Genomic DNA, 26,302 nt, shown 5'->3' with positions numbered 1-26,302 from the left:
GATTAATTAACCACTGATTAAGCAGCTCTTTGTATGCATCCCTACTTAAAAAGAACAAATATCCTATGTGGTAAGTTTTAAACAGGGTACACAAACATCTGTACTCGTTTTCCAACACAGCTCACCCACTGTTGGTATTTACCAGAATGTCATTTGTGTATTTCTTGTGCTCTGTCTCTAAGCAAAATTAAAATGGATATCCATGGTGTTGTACAAGGTCAGTTCCCCCCCTACAACCTTCATCCATAAAGAGGGGAGTCTGATCTCATTCAGAAATGGGCGCTGGTAACTACCTTTCCTTCCAGGAATTCAATTTTTACTTCCCAGATTACATAATGTCAGACTCAGCCAAATCTTGAAAGTGTGGTCTGATTCCATCAAAGTACTGCTGCTTTAGCTTTATGTGATAAGGAGGAGGGTGAAATCATCTCATATCTGTCACCTTCCTCCAATTAATACAAGTGAAGCAGCTCTATGATGAGCTAACTTTAGCAGCAACAGAATAGTCCCAACTGGCTTTCATGAAGAACAAAGCAATTATAAAGTAAGAGGATGAACAACCCCGAAAGCAGAAATGAACAGAAAAAGCTCTCAATGAGGAGTAATGGAAAAGTAAAAATGTTACATCCAGCAAGGCCCAATTTAAACATGCAGATCCATTTCTTATCACCTATGCATTCATCTGTCCACCATCCAACCTTCAGCTCTTGCTCATATGTGATGCGCTTAAACCTGTCCACGTATGTACACTAGGGTGGGTGATGTAGTAAATACCTGGAAAGAACTGGCAATCTTACATGTATTACTGAGCAGAGGAAAGCCAGGAGATGGAAGAAACAGTAAAGGGCCAGGTAAAAATGTAGCAGTGGACAGGACAGGCCAGTAGTTCAAAAATGAGAAAAGAAAAACAAACATTGAATAAGCTTAAATAAGGAAATAAGTAAGTTAACAAAGCAGAATTTAAGCCAGATGTCCTAACACAATATTGAGATGTTTTCCCCTAACTATTACTTCTACAAAGCAATACTCTGATAACATGCAGCCTTGTGATACCATCTTTAATAGATCGGAACCTGATGACAAAAACATGATGTGACTTCCAAGTCACAATGCACATAACAGCCACAAACAACATACCTGCCGTCCAAAAAACAAACAAACAAAAAAAGACATAGCTAAAAAAAAAGACAAATTAAATACATCAATAGAAATAAACTTGAACATGTTGCAAAAATAAAACAAATTAAGTGATGAATGTCAAAACTGTGGATTCATCACAGGTGTCAATTTGATGACAGCCTCAGATCCCAGAAGAAGTGTGCAAGATAACCAATCACAAGTAATGTCTCAGTGAAGCTGAAATAAACATAAATACCAGGGAGACACAACATAAATATGAAATAGTAGGCTAGTTCACAAATGGTAAAAAACTGAAGCATTACAACTACCCTTACCAATCCACCTAATCTGCCTATTATTACTCAGCTCCAGCAAACAAGTGACTTCCAGTTTTCCTTTATGTTTCTCTTCAACTTGCAATTCATAATGGAGAAGGTGGAAGTGCCTTTTCAAGCCTTGACTGATGCACTCTATATATAGTATGAATCCTTCTCCTCTTTAAATCAAACACAGACATCATTACAAAATAGATATCACAGAAAGAGCTCTGCCACTAGAAATGCATGCATATGAATGTCGACTATATATGCCATGATCTTAAGCCTGTCCACGTCTGAGATCCAGTACATACAGTATCCCACCCTATTTGTTATTTCCTTTAAATAGATAGATAGATAGATAGATAGATAGATAGATAGATAGATAGATAGATAGATAGATAGATAGAAAGGCACTATATGATAGATAGATAGATAGATAGATAGATAGATAGATAGATAGATAGATAGATAGATAGATAGATAGATAGATAGAAAGGCACTATATGATAGATAGATAGATAGATAGATAGATAGATAGATAGATAGATAGATAGAAAGGCACTATATGATAGATAGATAGATAGATAGATAGATAGATAGATAGATAGATAGATAGATAGATAGATAGATACTTTATTAATCCCAAGGGGAAATTCACATACTCCAGCAGCAGCATACTGTTAAAAAATATAGGCACTTCTAAATAAAGGTTGAGCCACAAAGGCTTGTATCTTGTTACTTCTTTAAAAAGTTCCATTTCACAGTTGCTGAATAGCCATTAAAATTAATATGTAAGGTTAATTGTAAAATAAACTGTTCAAAATGCCCATCCTTATTATTAAATGGAGACAGATCACTACAAACTACCCCTTTTCACTTCTGTCTTTTACTATATCATATTCCAGTGAACTCTTGTGTCTGCTCAATTTCCCCTTGAAGGCCAGACTTTCAAACTTGTGCTGGGGTCTCAGTCATCATATACTGTATGCCTTGTAGCCTGTAATTAGCTGTACCTTCTGAATACACTTCAAGGGATGGGGCGCACACATGAATATATATCACATGAATACCGTCTATCATTGTTAGCTCACACGGAGGAGATACTAAAGAGCATCATTCCTTGATTTGTGAAATGCCACCACAGAATTTAAGTTTTATAGATACTCTGCTAGACCAGCCATCAGGGGACTAAACGTGCAGCAGTAGTATACTGATACAAAGAAACAATATTAAATTAAATAGTAATAAAAATGAAAAAAATGAAAAAAATAAAAATAAAAAAGCAGACAATAACTGAGTAATGTTAGCATTTACTCCCCCGGGTGGAATTGAAGAGTCGCATAGTGTGGGGGAGGAACGATCTCCTCAGTCTGTCAGTGGAGCAGGACGGTGACAAAAGTCTGTCACTGAAGCTACTCCTCTGCCTGGAGATGACACTGTTCAGTGGATGCAGTGGATTCTTCATGATTGACAGGAGTTTGCTTAATGCCCGTCGCTCTGCCACAGATGTTAAACTGTCCAACTTTACTCCTACAATAGAGCCTGCCTTCTTAACAAGTTTGTCCAGGCGTGAGGCGTCTTTCGTCTTTATGCTGCCACCCCAGCACACCACCGCGTAGAAGAGGGCACTCACCACAACCGTCTGGTAGAACATCTGCAGCATCTTACTGCAGATGTTGATGGATGCCAACCTTCTCAGAAAGTATAGTCTGCTCTGACCTTTCTTACATAGAGCATCAGTATTGGCAGTCCAGTCCAATTTGTCATCCAGCTGCACTCCCAGATATTTATAGGTCTGCACCCTCTGCACTCAGTCACCTCTGATGATCACAGGGTCCATTAAGGGCCTGGGCCTCCTAAAATCCACCACCAGCTCCTTGGTTTTGCTGGTGTTAAGATGTAAGTGGTTTGAGTCGCACCATATGATTAAAAAGTAGTAGTCAGAGGGAGTTCTGTCTTGGACTGAGGATCAAGTGCTTAATCCCATAAATGTCCCCATTCCTTCAGCCTGACATCATTGAAAGACTATGGAATCACTTCGCTGGCAGACACTGCATGCTTTCACAAATAAATGTTGCCTTTTTCACTTGTTTCAACCCCCTCCGGTCATCTCTGAGGGAACCTTACTGTCACACGTTTTTGTTTAGAATAATCAGGCTTATAAATGGATGACTTTATGAAAAGATGGACCCCTTTAAATCTGCTATCAAAATGAAAGAATGGAGGGAGAGGTCATTTTTTGAAAACACATCTGAAATACTGATTCTGTAAAAAATAATGAATTTCTAAAAAGTCTATTCACTCTATTGTGGAAAATTGCCAAAATTACTGGGTGTTCACACAATCAAAGCACAATTTAGTAGATCTGTTTATTGTGAGAAAGAACACAAACTACCTACTCTGTAATGCCTTACTGGGGCAAAAAACGAATTACTGGATGTCATCCATCATGTTTTCTTTAACTACAAGGGTAGACTTGACAGAGTTATTTATGCTGCTGAAGGCTGAAAACCAGATAAGACACTGAAGCTGGAATAAGAGCTAGGGGCAAAGATAGAGAAAGAGTAAATTCAGATAAGGAAAATGACTGAATGTCTGTCTGTACTCAGAGAGAGCACACAGCCCAATACATGTTGTGGAAGAAGAAATCAAATCCAACACTCTGTTCTCGAGGACAGAGGTTAAAGGGTAAACCAGAAGAGGGCTGATCTGTTGGTGAGTAATTTTCCTCCTGCACAAGACAGAGTGAGCCTGTATCGACTGAACAGAAAGCATAACTAAGTGTCCGCACAAGCTTCTAACCACCAGAGTAGGCTACAGCATTAAATCAGCAATAACTAGAAATAGAGTTCTCCTGCATTTTAGTCCTTTAATGTGCAGTATGTATGCACAACCTCCTATATTTCAAAATGATTTCCTAACAAATAGTGTGTTGTGTTTACATTCATGAATAATAAAACTTGGACATTTATTAAAATGGCAGCAGAAAATAAAGTAATCACATAAGCATTATTCTTTCCTTACATTCAAGGATTTTAAGTGTATAAATGCTAACTAGTAAAAACCAGAAAATCACCAGTGCAGAATTACAATCAGAAAATAAAATTACTGCTATCATTTGAAATCAGTCAATTTTCTGAACTTGCTATTTCTATCACCAGAATAGTTAATGTATTAAATACATTCAATCAGACTTGTTTTCGTCTGAAGGAGGAAACCAAAGTACCTAAAGAATATCCATAGGAACATGCAAAGAATGTGAAGATCCATGCATGCTATAATAAGATTGGAGGTCTAACCCTAGTCTCTGGACTATTGGGGCAGCAATCGTGGCATTTTTGTACCACCCAAGAATAAAAATTCAAATGCATAAAAAAGATGGAAAATTAGACAACATGTTTACAACAGATTGGGCAAGAAACAGCATATTTCTAAAAAATTAATATTCCAAATATGTATATACCAATGTACAGTACAGGAAATATTAATCAAGTACAATGTCCATCCATCCAGTTTCTAACCCGCTGAATCCGAATACAGGGTCACGGGGGTCTGCCGGAGCCAATCCCAGCCAACACAGGGCACAAGGCAGGAACCAATCCTGGGCAGGGTGCCAACCCACCACAGGACACACACAAACACACCCACACACCAAGCACACACTAGGACCAATGTAGAATCACCAATGCACCTAAACTGCATGTCTTTGGATTGTGGGAGGAAACCGGAGCGCCCGGAGGAAACCCACGCAGACACGGGGAGAACATGCAAACTCCACGCAGGGAGTACCCGGGAAGCGAACCCGGATCTCCTAACTGCGAGGCAGCAGCGCCACCACTGCGCCACCGTGCCACCCTCAAGTACAATGTATTGCTAATAATTTAATGTAATAAAACATGGCCAAATCTACTTAACCCAATTATAGGTTTTGGGGGCCAGAACCTACCTTACCAACACTGACCACAAAGCAAGCTGCTACTCTTTTAAAAATATGTGGAATATAGTATAATAGCATGTAATTAAAGCTAGATTTAATGAATGATTATCAGCAGAAGCCATACAAAAACATGACTGTTTGGTAAACATCTCACTAAAGAAAACTAACAATAGCAACAAATTAGTTGTAAAATCAGTTAAGCAAAACTCTTTTAAAAAGAGATCATATGCACAAAATGATGCATATACCAATTGTGTGCTTATTTTCAGTAGCATTTTAGTATGTACTAGAAAACACACGGAGCTCCAATCCTGCACCGTTTCTCTTTTAGTCAATTCACTGTGTCAAGCACTACACTTTCTTATTACAGAGTTGTTCGTCCCCACTGTCTGTTCTGCAATGGCACTGTGTCAAGCAAAGCACGTTTCTGTTAAAAGAGTTGTTTCTCACCATCGTTCTTTCAGCCATGTCACTTTGTCAGTATCGGGGAGTTGACAATAGCACAGCCTGTGCCATGTGCTTCATGGCTGTGCTGCTATACTTTTCAATTCAGCCACTGTGCTTGTCTACCTCACTGCTTTCCACAAGCAGTGCAGCCACATTGCTGCCTGCCCTGAGAAAAACCTAAAGCCAAATTCTTTGGCCATGGTTGCGCAGCCAGCCAATTCACAGATGTTACATGTGATAAAAGTGCTATATAAATGTAAAGAATTATAATCATAGCATAAGCTCTTGATTGAGACGAAGTTCAATCTTCAAAGCCCAGGGGTGCACAAGTTATTGCGTGACAGACAAACACCGTTAGCATTTTATATATGGAGACAATTTTGACTGTGAAAATTCAGTACAAATCCCATATCAATGGCCTGGACTTCCTTACGAATGTTTTAGCCAGTAGGAAGCAAACATGTGGATTTGCTAGAAAGCAGCAACAGTATCATCCTGAAACATCCAAAGTTGCTCCATAAATAGGGTTAACCCCATTGTAACACTGCCTAAGTTGACAGAATTGCTAAAAAAAACTACAAAATAAAGAAAATACATACAGTATTTTTTATTTTAAAAGCAAAACAATAATTTTGCAATCTAACTAATTCTCTAGCAAACTGTTATATTGACTATAGATAGACAGATAGATAGATAGATAGATAGATAGATAGATAGATAGATAGATAGATAGATAGATAGATAGATAGATAGATAGATAGATAGATAGATAGATAGATAGATACTTTATTAATCCCAAGGGGAAATTATATAACTATAATGGACACCACACTACTAAAACTGCTCACTTGGCAATTCTGACACTACCACTACTATGAAATAAAATGTGTGTCCAAAGTAATATGTTTTCATGATATTTCAAGCATTTAATTTGTTTTTTTAATATAAAATATAAGTATAACATATACTTTGAATATATACAGTCAACCTGACACATGATTGCAAGTTAACCAAAATTATCATGTATGTGCTACACATGCTCAAATGTGGTTAACTATCTCATGCCTGTTCTATGTTCTAACTTGACAGTGTATATTAATTTATAATTTAAAACTTACAAAATGTCTCTGACCTATTTGTAACATCTGATTTAAACGGACATTCAGGATTGTTTTCATAAAATGAGACCCACTGGAAACCTACTGTATTTTCCAAAGAAATTATGTGATCATTATCATGTAGAATTAGAAAAAAAAATGGTCAGAATGATTTGGTGAAATTAGTAAATTCTAGATAACATAAAAAGGGAATGAAACCTAGTAGCCAACATGGTGTTCACCAGACCTGATTAGCTTCATTAACACAACAGTCCTGCCAGAGTCTACACAAACGTTATAGTTCTAGACTACTCCATCAGAAAACGAATGTATCACTTTGTGTTGAATTTTTAAGAGATTTTAATTTCATTCTCTAGTTTAAATTCCGTATGAAACCTTCTGTCACTGTTCCTATTCTTACAGTAAACGATTTCAAAATTCCACAGCATGGTAACTCCGAATTAAAAGAAGGTGTTTTTTCATTAGCATTTACCCGAGTTACTCTTCTCCGTGGAAGACTAAATGAGCTAACTGAAACATTAACAAGTATAAGACAATACACTATTAAATGTCTTTTTTTCTGCTTGGGATTACTAATGGACACAAGTAAGTCTACATTCTAAAATAGGACGGCATGTTAGACTTCCCCCAACTGAACGACACGCCAAAGAGCATCCCGAAGTGTGATCGCCGCATCTGTGGAGGACAGTTTATCAGTTGCAGTTCCACAGGGCAACTGTGGGCTCCCAACACTCTAACAACTCACTGCTAAAGCAGATCCTAGTCGATCGCGGTTGCGCTATGAGTGCTTGCCGTCGATGGGCGATGTAAGGAACATTATAAATGCAGGGAACAGGATTACCCGGCCACTAACCTGGCCATGACCCTGCCTGATTGCTGCGTCTGTGTATAGGAGAGTGGCAGATCACGCTACAATAAATAACCGTGCTGTTCCTATTACAAGCTGAATAAAGCTGGTTTTGCTAAAGTACTGAGACTCAGCCTCGTGTTTTGGGGTGCAAGACAGGGACTCACATGTCACAACAAATTATTTTATAGTATGTCTTTGAACTTCAGCTTTTTGAGCTTAAAATGATTTATTCTATGTCACACTCTCTTTAAAAATTTGATGGCTAATATGATCAATTTAACTTAAAATAAATAACAATGGATAAGCAGTGAATGAAAATACATTAGGCCTATACAGAAATGTTGCATTTAACTTTACATAGGAGGATGCCTCAGTGTAGGATGTTATAAAAACAAAAACCTATACAGAAGATATTATTATCTGCTGGCATGGGCTCCTTTTTCCACATTGTATTTGTTTAAAGGTATCACTAGTGTGCAATATTGGCATAAAAAAGATGTTGCATATCTAGGGTGCCTTGATTTGCACAAGCTGGTCTCATCAAAGTGGTACCTGAATAGACGCATGAATCAGGTGTAACTCATTTTCAGCTATGATTATAACTTGACGATAAAAAACAAAACAGGAATTTGGAAGATCCTGGCCTTGGCAAATGTTGAGCGTGAAGTCTGTAGCCAGTTTTCAAAACTTCAGATTCTTCACTGCAAAAATAGTATTGCATTACTACTGATATATTTATTCATTCATTCCTTATCACACTTAGTTAATCCAGTTGAGGCATTTTCTGCAAGAAAAATTCGTACGTGAGCATCGGTAGGCCTTTCGCCCTAGGAACCAATTTACCCAAACTATTCTAAAACATTTCAGTAATTATTTACCACTCAGATGCTGGTCTTTTTCATCATAAAACAGGTCATTACAACAGCAACTGACGAGAAGAATTCATAATTCATTGCAGAATTGCGGTATTTGCCATAATTCTCAAGATATTATCAAAAATTCATTTGAGGGTTCCTCTAGAGTGCCTCTTTCTTTTGCACAATTTTGCCCAAAAACTAATCAGCACATCATCATCCCATAACAGGCTTAAGTTCAGAGTTTGGTACTTTTCTAGCCATTTTAGCTCTAGACTGTCCTCAAGAAACTGTGACACACAGACACACACATAGACAAGACAATCAGACATCCATCATTAAGATGCAGTATCAATGTTTTCTGTATCAGAGGATCCTAAAACGCTGAGATCCATGATTTTCAATTTTTTGACAAATCTAAAGCTTTTGCTCCTCTTCCACAGACGATAGGTTATGGTGGGGTCAGGCACAAAGCAAAAATGTGCAAAAAGGGCAAAGATCATGTTTTCTTCCAATCTATAGGCTATCTCACTACTTAGAAATACCACAAAATAAACACTTGGGACTGGCATTCAAACTACAGTTATAGAACTAGTCATAACATAAACAGTAGTTTTAGATATTTAATTATTTATTAACTTTTCATATGCTCACAAATACATTTCTACCACTCTTCCTCATAAAATTTTGGGACATTTCAGAATAAGTCATACTAAAGTTACAGACCCACACGTTTAAGACGGATCATATTGCAATACACCAGACTGACCTCAAGACATGTCTCACTTTCACTCCACTAAATTGTGTCTTACACTAAGCTATAGAATCTGCTTGTAAGACTGAGCACAACATACAATACACAATAAAGCTTTAATTAAATGTCCTGAGCCTAAAAGTCAAATGGTACAGCAACCCATTAAAATTCCACTTCTGGCTAAATGGATTACTTCACAATAACTGTCTTCTGAAGTATCATTTTTTTAAAAAATAGCTGCAAGATCTTTTGGAGACATAGCACCCACTCTTCAATTACTAACATAATAATTTTGTCCAAAAGGAATATTAACTAACCTAACCAATCTTTCCATTTTTAACTTTTTTATCCACGTCAGCATTAAGGTGGCTAGATCTCTTATCCTGTCGGCACTGGGCACAAGGTGAAAACTAGTATTTAGCAAAGTACCACTCCATTTCCAGGCACATATATACACTCACTCAATACTAAGACAACTTACAGTTGGCAATAAACCTAACATACATTTTGAGATGTGGGAATAAAGCCAGAGTACCAGAAGAAAATCCGAAACAGACATAGGGAGAACAGACAGTCTCCAACCCAAGATTTGAATCAGGGACTCCGGAACTGTGAAGTAACAAAACTAACTGTTCTGCCAGCATGCCACCCTGTTTACCTAATCTAATGAATCTTAATATTTAGAACTAATTGAACTGCCCGGTGTTTCCTGGGTAGAAGGGAAAATGTAATTACAAATGATATATTTACAAAACATCATTATCCTTTTAATATAAAACTAATGTTGGTATTGGAAAACATATTTGTTTACAACATTCTTTGTTTTCTGATTTTGGGGCCAAGAACACCAAATTGCAATAAATAACTCCGGATACACTATGTCATGATAAAAAAAGTAACTTAAAGATTTAAGTAAAGAAGTTAAATGTAATCAGCCACAATAAAGCTGGACTGCATGGTTGAAAAGGTAAATGTGTTAATCATCACACTGCTATCATAACATGCATGATGCAGTTTGTCTTTGGATACATCATATTGCAGTATTTCATATAATATGCTATCCTGAAACTGACACACTTTTCCCTGGCTTTGCCTAGCTATTATTTACAAACTTTGTTGTAAATTTGTAGTGGGAAAAATTTTGTGTTTGATTGGTGATTCCAATACACAATGAGATTTGAGTCAGTTGTGAGGTTATGATCACTCAATCCAGTCTCAACAGCTTCATTACAGCAAAGAAACACTGCCCAAAATGTTGGCAATTGAGGTGTAATAGTGAGAAATAACACTTTTGACCCTAAACTGAAATAAACAAGTCCAGAGACAACATGATATCAAGATAAAAATATGTGATTGATTATATGAAAAATTAACAAATTGAACAAAATATGATGGCCCATCTCACACCACAATAACAACCTGCATAGAGCGTTTTCTCTGTCATTAGATCACATTGTAGTATTCCTTAAGACCTGCTCCAACCTCGACGTGAGAAGTAACTGTTTCAAAGTTTAAATCGATGGCTTTAAAAACAAATCTGTACATAAAGAACAAGCAAACAGAAATTATGCTTTATAGATACAAAGATAAGCCTTAAATAAATTCAAAGCAAAAGTCGTCGCATTTAGGAATATTCCCTGTAATGGGAAATCAAGCAAAATTACACCTTTTAAGAAACTTATATTAAAAACACCGATGTACTATTCAATATTTCTGAATTCATTAATCCTAGTTTTAAAGGTCATAAATAAGTTATTAGTTTTTCAAGAAGCTTCCCCCTTCACTCAGCTACAGTGCCTGAATGCTTGTCATGTCCACATATAGCTTGGTGATGAAATGTCATTCAGGGATCTGATGTCATGGATAACTTTTACCAATGGTTTATCACATACAACCGGCCAAGGGCAGAAAAGTGCCTTTTCTTCCATGGCACGCTATTGCAACATATCCATTCTTAAGCCCTCCTCTATAGTTAATCATCTACTTAGCTGTGCAAATGTCTTCCAAATTAAAAATAAACACTTCCTGAAAACAGTAAGTACATTTACATTTTTCTCCCTGTTGCATTATGGGGTTCAAAAGTGTCTACCCGGAATGAATCCATCAGAAAACAGTCCATAAAAGTGAGTGCAGACACAGGAGAACTGAGAGCTTTCGTTGTCAGAGGAAACAGCAGCTCTTCTCCTTCACAGAGGCACTGTTTGTGCAGCTAAACCGGTAGAGTTACAGGGGACGAACAAAAACAGAGTATTCAGTTTCCATTTAGCCTGAACTCAACAATAGACTCGTTTCTGTTCTTTCTTAAAATTAAATATACAAAAGTCATTAGGCTAAAAGAATCTTTGAATTATTTAGTCTTGCATTCTTGAAAAATTGAGCTCTAGTTTCATGAGTGCATATATTCTTGATTCAGAATCAGCTAGTAGGCACTATCAGGCACAAAATTTGGTATGAAAAACTAATCAGTACATTCATCACTAAGGTCTAAACTGACAATGAAATAAGATATTATTAGATAAATCATTCATTCCAAAATAACAACCCAAAGGAAGTAAATGTACTAACTGAAAACAACACTGAGACCAACAGTTAAAACATGTGTTGAAAAGCTGGAATTCCAATACATATATAAATATAACCTTGGTGTTCAACAGAAGTCTGGCCATCCTGTCACTAATTTTTAGATGATTAACAGTTTTTAAAGCAAGTTATTCAGGACAATTAGGATTAACTTTCAAATTCTAAAATACTAGAACTTCTGTTGACAGAACCCAGCTCCTGCATATAATACAGTACATTTCTTTAAAACTTTCATAGTGAAATTATAACTTCTGCTTCACAACTCTTATACTTTCAGGTTCAGTAACATTTAAATGTAGCATTTTATTTAAGAAGAATTGAGCAGGTTCTGGTGTGTAATTCTAGCTTTTGACACTATTTACTTTTTGATTTCCAGTTTGGTATTACATTCTTGTAAAGAGCTTTGTGTTTCTGTCCTTAGCAGTAGGTACTGTATAAAATAAGGATTTATTGACTCAGTGTGTCGAATTTGTACATTTTTCTTCCTTGTTCGCATGAGTTTCCTAAGATTTCAGGTTCCTCCCACTTCCCAAAAGCATGCCAGTTTGATTAATGTGTGCCTCTAAATTAGGCCCACCTCACAAGTGCAAGTTAGTGTGCTTGGCAATGACTGGCGCCCCATTCATGACTGTTTCCTGCTTTGTGTCCAGGTCCTAGAACCATTGTAATAGGAAAAGCAGGTTTGGAAGCTTGAAGAATGGTTGATAGATATCAACTCACAAGAATTTATTTCTCAGAATAAACCAGTTCACAGAGAAATTTAACTGTATAATGATCATTTTAAAGTACATGGTAACATACTATAAGACATGGTTCTTCATATTTAATGTGTATAATAATATTGAAATGTACATCCATCCATTTTTCTTTGCCCAGTTCTGGACTATGGACAGCATAATCCTATCCTGGTAGCATCCAAAGCAGAGCAGGAATCAAGCAGTCTATATAAGGCATTTCAGTCATATCACAAACTGCAATTAGCAATTACTTGCACATCTTGAGGATGCAAGTGGAAGACCTGGGATGACACAGGAAAAGCCACGCCAACACAGGTTTGAATTGTCCACACAGACGGTGACTGGACCAGAGTCAAACTTAAGTTTCCGAGACATTCAAGGCATCAGCGCTAGCTGTGCCACGGTATCGGTCAACTACCTTTTACATTTGCTTTAAATGATCCACATTTGAACTTTCCTTTAGTGCGGGTACATATTAATTTTTAAAAAAAAATTGTTTTTCAAAGAGTTTATTCTACTGACCAATACAAGTCTACTACCAGGTACATCCAGAACTGTCTGGAAAAGTCTGTCATGGCTACAGACAGTTCATTAAATCACAATTGTTATACGGGGCCTCTACACCTCGGTGCTGTTGTTAAGTCGGTCGGCTATCAGTCGGCAACGGTTACTAATGTGTGGAGTTTCAGAGTCACACGTTCCCCCATTAATGCCTTGAATACTTTTAATAATATGGACCTGAAAATCGAAACTAGTCCGCCGAATGTACATAAAAAAGTGGGTCAAAAATGTATCGATGAACTGCGTATAGTCTTATACGGAGAAAGGTAGAACACGCTACTCAGGGAAGCGTGTATCTACATGTTGTAATAAGTAAATTGACAATGTATCTTATGTAAACCGTTGTGCGTATAAAACGTCTAGAATCACAATTTTATTTTATCTGTTGACCTGTTCGTTACTCCACGTAAATGATCCGAGTAACTGAAGGGATTCTTAGATACTATATTGTTTTATTATGTGCTAACGCTATTTATATAAGTCAGTTTTAGTAACACGAATCGTGAACGTCCCATTAATGTTTAAATGTAGTCAACAGGTGTTAAAGCCGAGCCATTCAGTTGCGCCGCAGACAGTTCATGTACGGGGCCAGGCAGACCACTCAAGCTCTGATACCTGCACACTTTGGCGAGATACCGGAACTTTTGAAGGATTGAAAACGACAATCGACTGTCGGCAGATACTTACATCTGGAAGATGTGCTGACGGACTCTTGAGTAAAAAAAGGGCAAGCTCCAACATACCAGAGGCACGCCTCAGTCGTAAGTCTCTAAAACTTCTCGAACACTTTTCACATTAGTGTAAAGACACGAGGAAAATCAACAACTAGACATTTACACCAAAAATCACTACTGACAAGTCGAGTCATGCCCTAAAATAAAGAATGTACCTAAACTAAAAAGTGCCCGTTAACAATTAAACACGCTTTGGGGGACGATCGGGAGCCAATGCCACTCCAGATTCACTTCCTTCCTTTTCCCAAATCATGCCCAGTGTCATTTGCCGCTTTAGACCCTTTAATCAAAATACCACTCTTGCCTAGTGCAATCAAGACCTACCTGTCAGTGTCCTAAAAGCTGTTAGCTGTGCGCAGTTAGTTTCGCCCACATGTAAAGAGATACACTGCGGGCTCTCTGATGTCGCACTGGCAGTAACCAGCACGCTGCCCGCGTCACACCGCCTCGCCCCACCCCGCAGCTTACCTCTCTACCGGGTCCAGTTTCTCTCCAAACGTATTCCTCCCGCCCCGTAACTCGCCTCGCTTCCCCTAAGGTCGCCCAAACTGCTATGTAGAGCGCACGCGCTCCTCCCCGGTGAATCTCTTCCTCGATTTACAAGCTGCGGGGAAAGCACCTTAAGGAAAATTGCATAACCGTAGCTTTCTGGATGACTTCAGAGAAGAGAAACCTGCTGTGCACCTGCCATGCCGCACCTAATGAGATTTAAACGTCCTTAGTGGCTGCCTTTGGTCCCTTTCCGTCTGCTACTCTAAACCTCGTGCAGCACACTGTCGCTTTCGAGTGTCAGAAAAGTAACCACCAGCATGTAAATGGCCATTGTTTTACATTTCTCACACGCCTTTCCACATTTCCAAGTCTCTGCCAAGAAATGCAGTTCTTTTCCTAATGACAAATGTTATGAAATCGATTTAGTTTTGGTTAACAGGTTTTTTGATTCATGATAAAATTGTACAGTAATATGGTGATTATGGCAAGGACTATAGCTGACGTGTCTCTGTTCCAAACTACGTATCAATCTGCAGAGTTATATCAATTGCTATCTTGACCTCAAATTTAATTTTCTGCTTTTTTCTCTTTCACAACAACAATGTAATTCCACACATGATAGTTTTCACTGGAAGCCTGGGTTTCTAGCTGCCCCTGCACTTTAGCAGTTTGGACATTTTCCCCGTGACCACATCATTGGTTGCTCCAGAAACTCTGATGTCTCTAAACTGGCTGTACTGTATTGGTTAGCTCTTCTGCTTTGACCAAGGTCTGAATCCTGTGCCTTGTTGTTCCTGGTGCCTGTGTGGATTTACTTCCCATATCCACAAGCATTCATTTATGGAGATTTTCAAAAAGCCTTTGATACAGTCCAACACCAAAGATTAATTCTTAAACTAGAAACTGGATTTCAAGTTGGTTAACCAACGGGAGACAAAGAGTACAGATAAGAGGAGAATGCTCCACATTGACTGAGGTCTTCAGTCTCTAAGGGGTCTGCCTTTGTATCATTACCTTTTCTGATATATACTAGTGACATAGAGCTTGGCATAGTTCATAAACTTAACAAAATTCACAGGTAACACTAAAATTAAAGGAATGGCAGACACTGATAAGGCAGCAAAAAGAATTCAAAAAGATCTGGACAAGCTTCAGAACTAAGAAAACACTTGGATAATTCAGTTTAATGTAGGCTAGTGCAAAATGGTGTATGCTGGCAAAAGGGTCATTAATTATAAATTCAAGATGGGAACACTCCTGAAAAGGATTTGGGGGTGCATTTTGACACAATGTTTTCATCATCTAACAAATGTGCAGAAGCAATTAAAAAGCTAATAAATTGTACACATTCTTTCCTAAAACAGTTAAATATAAATCATGGGACATTATGTTCACAATGTAATGCACTAGTGAGGCTGAATGTACAATTCTGGTCACCCTGCTACAAGAAAGACATAGAAGCAGTTGAAGCTGTGCAGGAAACAGCAACCAGGTGCATCTTAAGGACATGTTCTATTCTGAACAACTCTGATTATTAAATCTGTTTAGTAATGAGCAGAGGAGACTAGTCCAGATCATCCTCAAATATAATGATAAAGCTGTTTTCATCTTAACAGTGAGTCACATACTCATGAGCAGCTGTGGAATTTTGGGGAAGTGCATTTAGTGCTGGAGCCAGGAAGAACTTCTTTATGCAAAGACAATCTGGGAATCTGGAACAACCTATCGAGACATGATGTTGTAGCAGAAACTTCACTTTAAGTAGCCTCTGGATGAAATACTGGAACAGCTCAGCTATTAGCTAAACAAATGAGTTTGATGGACTTAATAGGCTTTTCTCGTTTGTCAAATTTCTGATTTAGATTAAAAATATACTACATACACTAAATATACTAAATAAACTAAAAAAAAAAAGTTAATGTTGTCCAAGAGATAGAAAATTGGCATCCCAAATTTGTAGAATCCTGTGTTGTCCTGGGGGACAGTAACCTCATGTTAGTAAATATATTTATATACTGGGGTTTACAAATTGAAGCAGTTCATAATCTGGACTTTGGTTCTTTTTTAAATATTATTAATCAGCTAAAACCACAACCCCACATTTAAAAAAAAAGATTAAATTAGCAGCAGTGGAAGATGGAATCCACCCCCCTACAAAACTAAATTCTGTTTTTGAAATTGTAATGGTGACTTAATTGGTCCCATATAAGTGTGACTGGGTTGTGTACGTGTATGCACTCGTTATTTAGCAACCTTGTTGATGCTTTGAGGTTCATCCTGCCAAGTTAGGCTTCAGCACCTGTGACCATGCACTGAATTAAGTGGATTCTACAATGGATGGACGGATGTTACACAGTAAACCATTTTCTAGTGTGTGCTTGGTGTGTGGGTGTGTTTGTGTGTGTCCTGCGGTGGGTTGGCACCCTGCCCAGGATTGGTTCCTGCCTTGTGCCCTGTGTTGGCTGGGATTGGCTCCAGCAGACCCCCGTGACCCTATTCGGATTCAGTGGGTTAGAAAATGGATGGACGGATGGATGTTTCTTATTAAAGAAGTACCACTTTCAGCTATTCAGCTGTGGTTTACTATTAAATAGCTAGTCTTTAATTGCACCCTTAAATGATAATAAACATGCTTTAAGAATTTTGTTTTTCCACTTATACACTGCATCCCTGAGTAGGTTTAAATGATATTATTTAGGTTACCATGAAAATGTCTCTCTCTTCATATTTCCACTAAATAATGGCTATTGGAAATAGTATTGGATAAGTAGGAATGTTAACCAAAAAGATACAGGTGAACTGAACAAAAAGTATATCAACAATAAAAAAATAATAAAAGTAATATTAAAAGAGGTAAAAAAAATACAATCCTGAAAGGTACTATTAATATTTACTATTAGCAATATTTGCTACAAGTAGATTGGAGAGTAGAGTATAGTTTGCACCAGAAAATGAATTCAAAAACCAATTACAATAGTGAAGAAAAGTGAAAAAAAAAATAAAGATTAAGAGAAAACACAACTCTGATTGTACAATGCATTAAAACAGAAAATAACATAAGGAATAAAAATATAACAAAAATATATTAAAGGAAAATATATAATAAATAATATGATTATTTGAGGAAAAGATAGTATTACAGAGTGCACAAATATACATTAAATTATATTTTATAGTAGAAAAAGGTGAAACAAATAGAAAAATGGTAACAGTAACAGAAAAAAGTAATTAAAAAATGCAATGGACTCATATAACAATACTGTATAAGGAAAAAATAAGTATAGTTAAATCAAAAAATCTATAATTCTACAAGATAACAGCATGCACAAATACTGTATATATTGCAAGTGACAATGATAGTAATTAAATAAATATAACAAAAAAATCAACAAAAACAGTGCATAAATGGCATCGGCAAACTCAAAGGTCCAAACTGTTGATAATTTATAATCAGGTACCCCTTGAACTCATACAAAGCAAATAACGTATCCAGTTGATGTTCTCTGACATGGATCTTTAATGCTCAACAAAGTTTGTAAATTATGCATTTTGACGTACAAGTAAAGCTTTTTGAGAAAAGAGGTAAACACATAAGTAAAGTACAACATACTTTTTAAAAAATGACTACGAAAAAAAACAAAATACGTGTTATGTGGGGTTGGATGCACACTACACTGTGTGCACAATTATTAGGCAAGTGAGTATTTTGACCATATCATCATTTTTAATGCGTATATTCCAACTCCAAGCTGTATTAACTTGAATGCTTATTGGATTTAAGCACGTCAGGTGATGTGTATTTGTGTAATGAGGGAGGGTGTGGCCTAAGGAGATCAACACCCTATATCAAGGTGTGCAGAATTATTAGGCAGCTAGTTTTCCTCAGGCAAAATGGGCCAAAAAAGAGATTTAACTGACTCTGAAAAGTCAAAAATTGTAAAAAGTCTTTCAGAGGGATGCAGCACTTTTGGAATTGCTAAGATATTGGTGTGTGATCACAGAACCATCAAACATTTTGTTGCAAATAGTCAACAGGGTTGCAAGAAACGTGTTGAGAACAAAAGACGCAAATTAGCTGCCAAAGATTGGAGAAGAATCAAACGTGAAGCTACCAGGAACCCATTATCCTCCAGTACTTTCATATTCCAGAGCTGCAACCTACCTGGAGTGCCCAGAAGTACAAGGTGTTCAGTGCTCAAAGACATGGCCAAGGTAAGGAGGGCTGAAACCCAACCACCACTGAACAAGAAACATAAGTTGAAACATCAAAACTGGGCCAAGAAATATCTGAAGACAGATTTTTTTCAAAGGTTTTATGGACCGATGAGATGAGAGTGACTCTTGATGGACCAGATGGATGGACCTGTGGATCAGTAATGGGCACAGAGCTCCACTCCAACGTGGAGGTGGGGTACTGGTATGAGCTGGTATTTTTAAAGATGAGCTAGTTGGACCTTTTTGCATTGAAGATGAACTCAAAATCAACTCCCAAACCTACTGCCAGTTTTTCGAAGACACTTTCTTCAAACAGTGATACAGGAAAAGACCATGATTTTTATGCAGGCCAATGCTCCATCACTTGCATCGAAGTTCTCCACTGCGTGGCCAGCCAGTAAAGGCCTTAAAGATGAAGGAATAATGACATGGCCCCCCTTCCTCATCTGACCTAAACCCTATTGAGAACTTGTGGGCACTTCTTAAACGCTAGATTTACGGGGGAGAAAAACAATACACCTCTCTGAAGAGTGTCTGGGAGGCTGTGGTCACTGCTCCACAAAAAGCTGATCGTCAACAGATCAAGAAACTGACAGACTCCATGAATGGAAAGGCTTATGACTGTTATTGGAAAGAAGGGTGGCTATATTGGTCATTGATTGATTGATTGATTTTGAAATGTCAGAGATGTTTATTTGTAAATTTTGAGGTGTTTGTTTATTATTCTCACTATAACAGATGAAAATAAACAAGTGAGATGGGAACATTTTCATTTTTCCTTTAGTTGCATAATAAATCTGCACACTAATAGTTGCCTAATAATTGTGCGCACATATGTATTCCCCTGATGATGTTCACACTCACATTTCCGTTGTGAAACATTCAGGTTTCAGGTTTATTAACATTTTGGATTGACTGATAGCACTGTGTTTGTTCCATATTAAAATTAATCCTCAAAAATACAACTTGCCTAATAATTCTGCACTCCCTGTATGGTTTGTAACATTAATGTAACACCTTATCATTAAGAAGAGCTGTATAGACAAAAGTGAAAGTGAAAGTACACACTGATAAAGTCAAACTGGCAAAAGAACCAGAATATATGAGAAAGTGCAGGTGCCCACCTCACAATTACTGGATGCAATGATGAAAATTACTACACAGAGAACCATGGAACTGAGTAAACAGGGACAGAAAAGTAAGTTGAGTAAAAAGGCAGATCCAGTATGCTTTTCTGGGAAAGAGTAGATTGTCAAGTTTACATTATCAGGGATGTCGTTTTACAAATTCTAAAAAAGTAAATTTAAGATAAGAAATAAATGTTTTCCTGTAACAAAATGTCTAGATGCAGAATGTTTTGTGTTTTATCATCCTTTTTTAGGACAAACTTTTTGTCAGCTAAGGTACAAATATAATGGTGTGATGATCATGTGATATGACCAGCAATTGGTGCCACTGCCACAAACAACACATTGACACACATAGAAAACAACATGCAAATATAAAGTAAAAATTTCATTAAGCAAAAACTACACTAATCACATTCTTGACAACATTATATTTCCCAGTCAAACAAAACAATGAAGCTCATGAAAAAACAAACATATTGGCAACATAGCGACATCACCAAAACAATGATAAAAATATAATGGAACAAAAGTAAAAATTAATGGAAAATTGAATCAAGTATAAACCTGATTACCAAAACAATGAGAGACTCTTGAAATGGGGCGAAACTGACAAAAGTTGTCTGTTGTTTTTGCAAAACATACAGTATCTGTGTAAACTTTCCATTTAAGATCATAATTAGCCTTGAGGTCTGTCTTAAGCCATAACATCAGGTCATGTACTGGTACAGCGTGTTGCTGCACCCACCACACAATGAATGGCCATAGTGCCGTACCTGATGCTCCCTCACAATGCAGGTAATGTGCCTCATTCAGGACTCCATAAGCAAACGCTCATTCAACACAAAATCAAACCAGCAGTACCCAAAGATTCTCCAAAGAGAAACAGCACCAGTCTTTGTCTCTGGTCACTGGATAGCGTCCATGTCTCTCAATCATACAAGAAAACAGGAAGCAACAGGACTCTAAAGACTTTGACCTTTGTCATTTTGCAAAGATATTGGGAGTGCCACACACAACTTTCCAGCAACCTCATGACCACCATGCTCTCCCAGTCCAACTACTGACTTCAAAGGAAGTGTCACCAGAGACATGAATGTCACTGCTGAGGTAAGTAAACCTCTTGACAAGGTCGACACTCTCTCTGGAGACAGACACAATGCTGATGACTGTGCCAAAGAGGCCATTAAAGGCCTGGATCTTGGATTTTATCCACGACACTGAGGCCCGAGCCAATGGCGTCAGGCCTGGTGGGGATCGGAACTGGTGTGGTGCTGAGGTGTCACCCGCTGCACTGGAGCACTCAGGTCTCAAATTGAGGAGGCCCATCCGGTTAGGCACGTGGAATGTAAGTCATAATATGTGAGTATATTATTACTAACCCAAAACACATTTTGCCATTAAAATTCATTCATACCTATTCTTATTGCCGAGCAGTTTCCTGGAAGGGCCTGTGGGTACCTTTACATCATGGTGGTTTTTTATGTCTGCACATGGGTTAGGTGGACCACAGAGCAAGATGAATGCACAAAAAACAGCAATAAATTGTAGTTATGTCATGATGGCAACTGATAAACATGCATGATATGGTCGAATCTTTATGATATGAAGTATGGAATAAATACAGCTCATAATGAATATGCTGAAGTGTCTATTTTATAAAGGTCAAGTGTTACAGTTAGCGGGCAGAGTCAGTATTTGAAGAGCAGTTCTCCTCTTATGAATAAATCTTTTTGAAACTACTCATTTGCTGCAATGTGTATTATTTTGTTGTATCAGCTCTTTGTGATAAAGGTGCCTTTCCCAATGAACAAACTTTTCTCAAAAAGCTAAGTGTTTCTACTTTTGTACTTTTACAGATTAACTGTTTGCTTAACAAAAGAAATATCTACTGTTTAATACTATGAGGTTTTATTGCGTAGTAAATAAATAAAGCATTCGTTCTGATGCAATAACTGTTTAGATAACAACCTTTTTCAGTGTGGAATGAGAGGAGTCTTACTGGGCTAAATTTTGCCAGTCTTGCATGACAGTGTCAAAAAAAGTGCATACTGATCAGTACTGTACCTGGCAAAAACACATGCAGCAGAACATGCGATATACAAGATCATATATACAGATAGTTTTGAATGATATTCACAAGCACTGCATTTCCTTAAATACTGTAATTATAATCACATTGTCTTTTAAGAGGCACAGTCACCAGTGCCTCAGCCAGTGTGCTTCATGTGTTATATTTAAGTCATGCCCATTTTCAGTCCAAAAACTCTTTTTTCTTATTGCACAGCTGGATGCACAACAAAGAGGCATACCTTGGGCTCATACTCTTATTTATGGATGGAGTTTTTTTTAAAGCAGCCGTTCTGCAGTATTTTAATACCAACATGTTTTAATATAAAACAATTGTATGAAACTACATAGAAGCCAAACTAACAATACAATTTAAAATAATGCAATATGTACATATCACATCCGTAACGTGATCCTTAATTTGATGTGACATTACAATCAAGTACAACATCAAGGTTAAGCCTCAAGTTAAAATCAGAAGACTACGAGGTGAGCAGCTATACCTATCCTGCATAACTGGTGAGTTAATAAGCTCAACCACTGATTTCTACAGGGCAAGTGAACCAGATGGACAGAGAAGCATTAGAGGTTTATTAGTTCAATGGGAGTTTTGGTTTCCACTTTCTTTTTTATAAAGCCCAATATACCAAAAGTAAGCTAATTTGTCTAATCTAAAAATGTAAAATGATAAAAAATTGAACTTTCAGGTTTCAATTTACTTTACGAACAATGAAGTCAAACAGCTATGCCTAGAGACTCTACCAAGTCAGATAAAAAAGGTTCATAAATATGCAGTATCCACCAGGGCATGTAGTTTCCCAAAAAAGCAAGAAGGCCCACATTAGAAGATGTACCTTTTTTCATTAGTTTATAATAATTATAAATAATGTTATTCTACAGCTTTGAAGCTTTCTGATGATCATTTTTAAGTCAGCATAGTATGCAATATGTATTTGCTAAATTTGGTATGATCTAAGACTGATAGCAATATTTATAATCTGTTTTATTCTGCAATGAGAGGTCAAGCAAAATGACACCTTTTATTGGCTAACTAAAAAGATTACAATATGTAAGCCTTTGAGACAGCTCAGGCCCGTTCATTAGGAAAAATGTAATGATATATTAAAAGATGCATTACGTCTTGCCTGAAGAAGGGCTCTGGGCTTCCTCAAAAGCTTGCATATTGAATCTTTTTAGTTAGCCAATAAAAGGTGTCATAAATTGAATTGTCTAATAAGCACTCAACTGAAACCCTCCACCTGCGTCCTTGACCCAATACCAACCAGGTTTTTCAAAGAAATATCAGACGTGCTAATTGACAATATTCTGGACATAGTTAATTCGTCATTAGATACGGGGGTCTTTCCAGACTGTCTTAAGACTGCTGTAGTTAAACCCCTGCTCAAGAAAAATAATCTTGACCCCTCTGCCTTTGAAAATTTTAGACCCATTTCTAACCTGCCCTTCTTAAGTAAAATTCTAGAGAAGGCAGTCATTATGCAGTTAAATGACCACCTCAATAAACATGCTATTCTTGATACTTTTCAGTCAGGCTTCAGAACAAATCACAGCACAGAAACTGCACTCGTTAAAGTAGTAAATGACTTGCGGGTAAATGCAGACTGTTTATCTGTTCTCATCCTCTTAGATCTGAGTGCTGCATTTGACACCATTGATCACAATATTCTTAGAAATCGCCTTAGTCAATGGGTGGGCCTCACTGGCAGTGTCTTAAATTGGTTTGAATCCTACCTGACAGGGAGAAAATTCTTTGTTAGTTGTGGTAATTACATCTCAAAGACACATGATATTCTATATGGTGTTCCACAAGGCTCTATCCTGGATCTGCTGCTCTTCTCAATCTACATGCTTCCGTTTGGTCAGATTATCTCAGGTTACAACGTGAGTTACCACAGCTATGCTGATGACACACAGCTGTACTTATCAATAGCACCTGATGACTCCGACTCTTTCGATACACTAACACAATGTCTTACTGGTATTTCTGAATGGATGAATAGTAATTTTCTCAAACTAAATAAAGAGAAAACTGAAATTTTGGTAATTGGCAATAATGGATTCAATGAGGTTATCAGAAATAAACTTGATGCACTAGGATTAACAGTTAAGACGGAAGTAAAAAATTTAGGGGTAACCGTTGACTGTAATCTGAATTTTAAATCGCATATTCATCAGATCACTAGGACAGCATTTTTTCACTTAAGAAACATAGCTAAAGTTAGACCTCTTATATCATTGAAAGATGCTGAGAAATTAATTCACGCTTTTGTTTTCAGTCGACTAGATTACTGTAATGCGCTCCTCTCAGGACTACCCAAAAAAGACATAAATCGTTTGCAACTAGTGCAGAATGCAGCTGCTAGAATCCTAACTGGGAAAAGAAAATCCGAACACATTTCTCCAGTTTTGATGTCACTACACTGGTTGCCTGTGTCATTCAGGATTGACTTTAAAATACTGCTTATGGTTTATAAAGCCTTAAATAATCTCGCTCCATCTTATATATCGGAATGTCTGACACCTTATATTCCAAATCGTAACCTTAGATCTTCAAATGAGTGTCTCCTTAGAATTCCAAAAGCTAAACTTAAAAGAAGTGGCCTTCTGCTGTTATGCACCTAAAATCTGGAATAGCCTGCCAATAGGAATTCGCCAGGCTGATACAGTAGAGCACTTTAAAACACTGCTGAAAACACATTACTTTAACATGGCTTTCTCCTAACTTCACTTTAACTTAATACTGATACTCTGTATGTTCAATTCATCATAATAACTATTCATAGTGGCTCTAAAATCCGTACTGACCCCAACTCTCTCTTCTGTTTCCTTTTCCGGTTTCTTTGTGGTGGCGACCTACGCCATCACCACCTACTCAAAGCATCATGATGCACCAACATTGATGGACTGAAAGCCAGAAGTCTACCTGACCATCATCATCAGGTCCTTCCATTAAACCCTAAATACAAAGAGGACTGTTTGACTTATGTTAGGTAGATTGCCCAGAGGGGACTGGGCGGTCTCGTGGTCTGGAACCCCTACAGATTTTTTTTTTTCTCCAGCTCTTGGAGTTTTTTTTTTTGTTTTGCCATCAGACCTTACTTATTCTATGTTAATTAATGTTGACTTATGTTTATTTTTTATTGCGTCTTCTATTTTTCTATTCATTTTGTAAAGCACTTTGAGCTACATTTTTTTTGTATGAATATGTGCTATATAAATAAATGTTGATTGATTGATTGAAGCACTGGAACTCGAAAATAGATATACAGGATTTTAACACAAAAAAGAAGCTAAGTGAATATTAATCATCTTAGTAAATGCTCTGACCCAAGTTGATGCAAAATATTTGGGTCATTGCCGCTGCTGTTAGCAGATAACATTCCACAACAGGTCATCACCTATTTTGGGCCGCCATCCTCTCCTTTCAGTGGAGCTTCCAGGTTTGGAGGAACATGAACACCTCCTATCAGCAGAGAAAGGCTTGTTGTTAATAGTATTATTGAAAAACTGAAAATCAGTCTGAAGGCAAAAGGAAACAGAGAACTGATTGGGAGGGCAAAGGTCAGTATTGTGTTTGTGTACAAAATGATTCTCATTGGAGTAAATGAATAAATAGGCAAAAAACAATTAGCACAAATCTCAACAAGAACAAAGCAAAAGCAAAAGGCATAGCTGAAAAGTACATGCAAATAGTTCAAAGCCATGAAAGAAGCCAAAAAAGTAAGTTCAAGACCCAGTGACTAAACAGAGTAAGCTGTCTGTATAAATGCTAACATAATTAGATCAAAATGGACTTCAGCTGATGGGTAGATTATTACCATTGGCATATGACAAGAAGTGAAGGGCATGTTTGGGGCTTTAGGTCTAATGATTTGAGGTATCACAGACCTTTCCCTTTACAGCATTTAATCATCAAAATGAACATGGCTGTCTTGATGACCCCCAGCATAGGTTGACCCTACATCTGCTACCATGGCAGAGGCATCCTCCTTTATCAATTGTACCCCTGACTATCTTAGATCAAGCATAAATATTGCTTTGGATGGCCACTGCTCTATCATATAATTGAGGACTTCATTCCTAGGAAGTCTCTATACAGATTTTTACATTTAATAATCTGAAATGACATATATCCATAATGTATTTCAGAACATACATTGATGTTTCATTTTGCATCTGTTAAACAATTATTTAGTAAACCATTTTGCTCAGTAGCATTTCTTCAAATGCATACTTGCAAAACTAATTAAATTATTCAGCATAAGAAAAACAATGTGAGTAGTTTAAGACAAAGCAGAAAGAACATTTAAATGCAATGATAAGCTTTCCTCTAATTAGCACTTTATATTGAATATGCCTTGAATTA

The 26,302-nt window shown here is 37.2% G+C and overlaps 1 protein-coding gene across 1 annotated transcript in view; it reads right to left on the bottom strand.

Moving 5' to 3' along the window:
• shroom1 (shroom family member 1) overlaps window positions 1-14,434 on the bottom strand; it is an 83,582-nt gene extending 69,148 nt beyond the window's left edge. Inside the window, exon 1 of the mRNA XM_039775240.1 lies at window positions 14,336-14,434. The gene's annotated coding sequence lies outside the window, so the exon portion shown is untranslated. The remainder of the gene's footprint in view (window positions 1-14,335) is intronic.
• Between the last annotated feature and the right edge of the window lie 11,868 nt (window positions 14,435-26,302).

This window comes from Polypterus senegalus, chromosome 13 (genome assembly GCF_016835505.1).
Source record: "Polypterus senegalus isolate Bchr_013 chromosome 13, ASM1683550v1, whole genome shotgun sequence".
Lineage (NCBI taxonomy): Eukaryota > Metazoa > Chordata > Cladistia > Polypteriformes > Polypteridae > Polypterus > Polypterus senegalus.
This window is presented reverse-complemented; position numbering and strand designations above follow the sequence as displayed.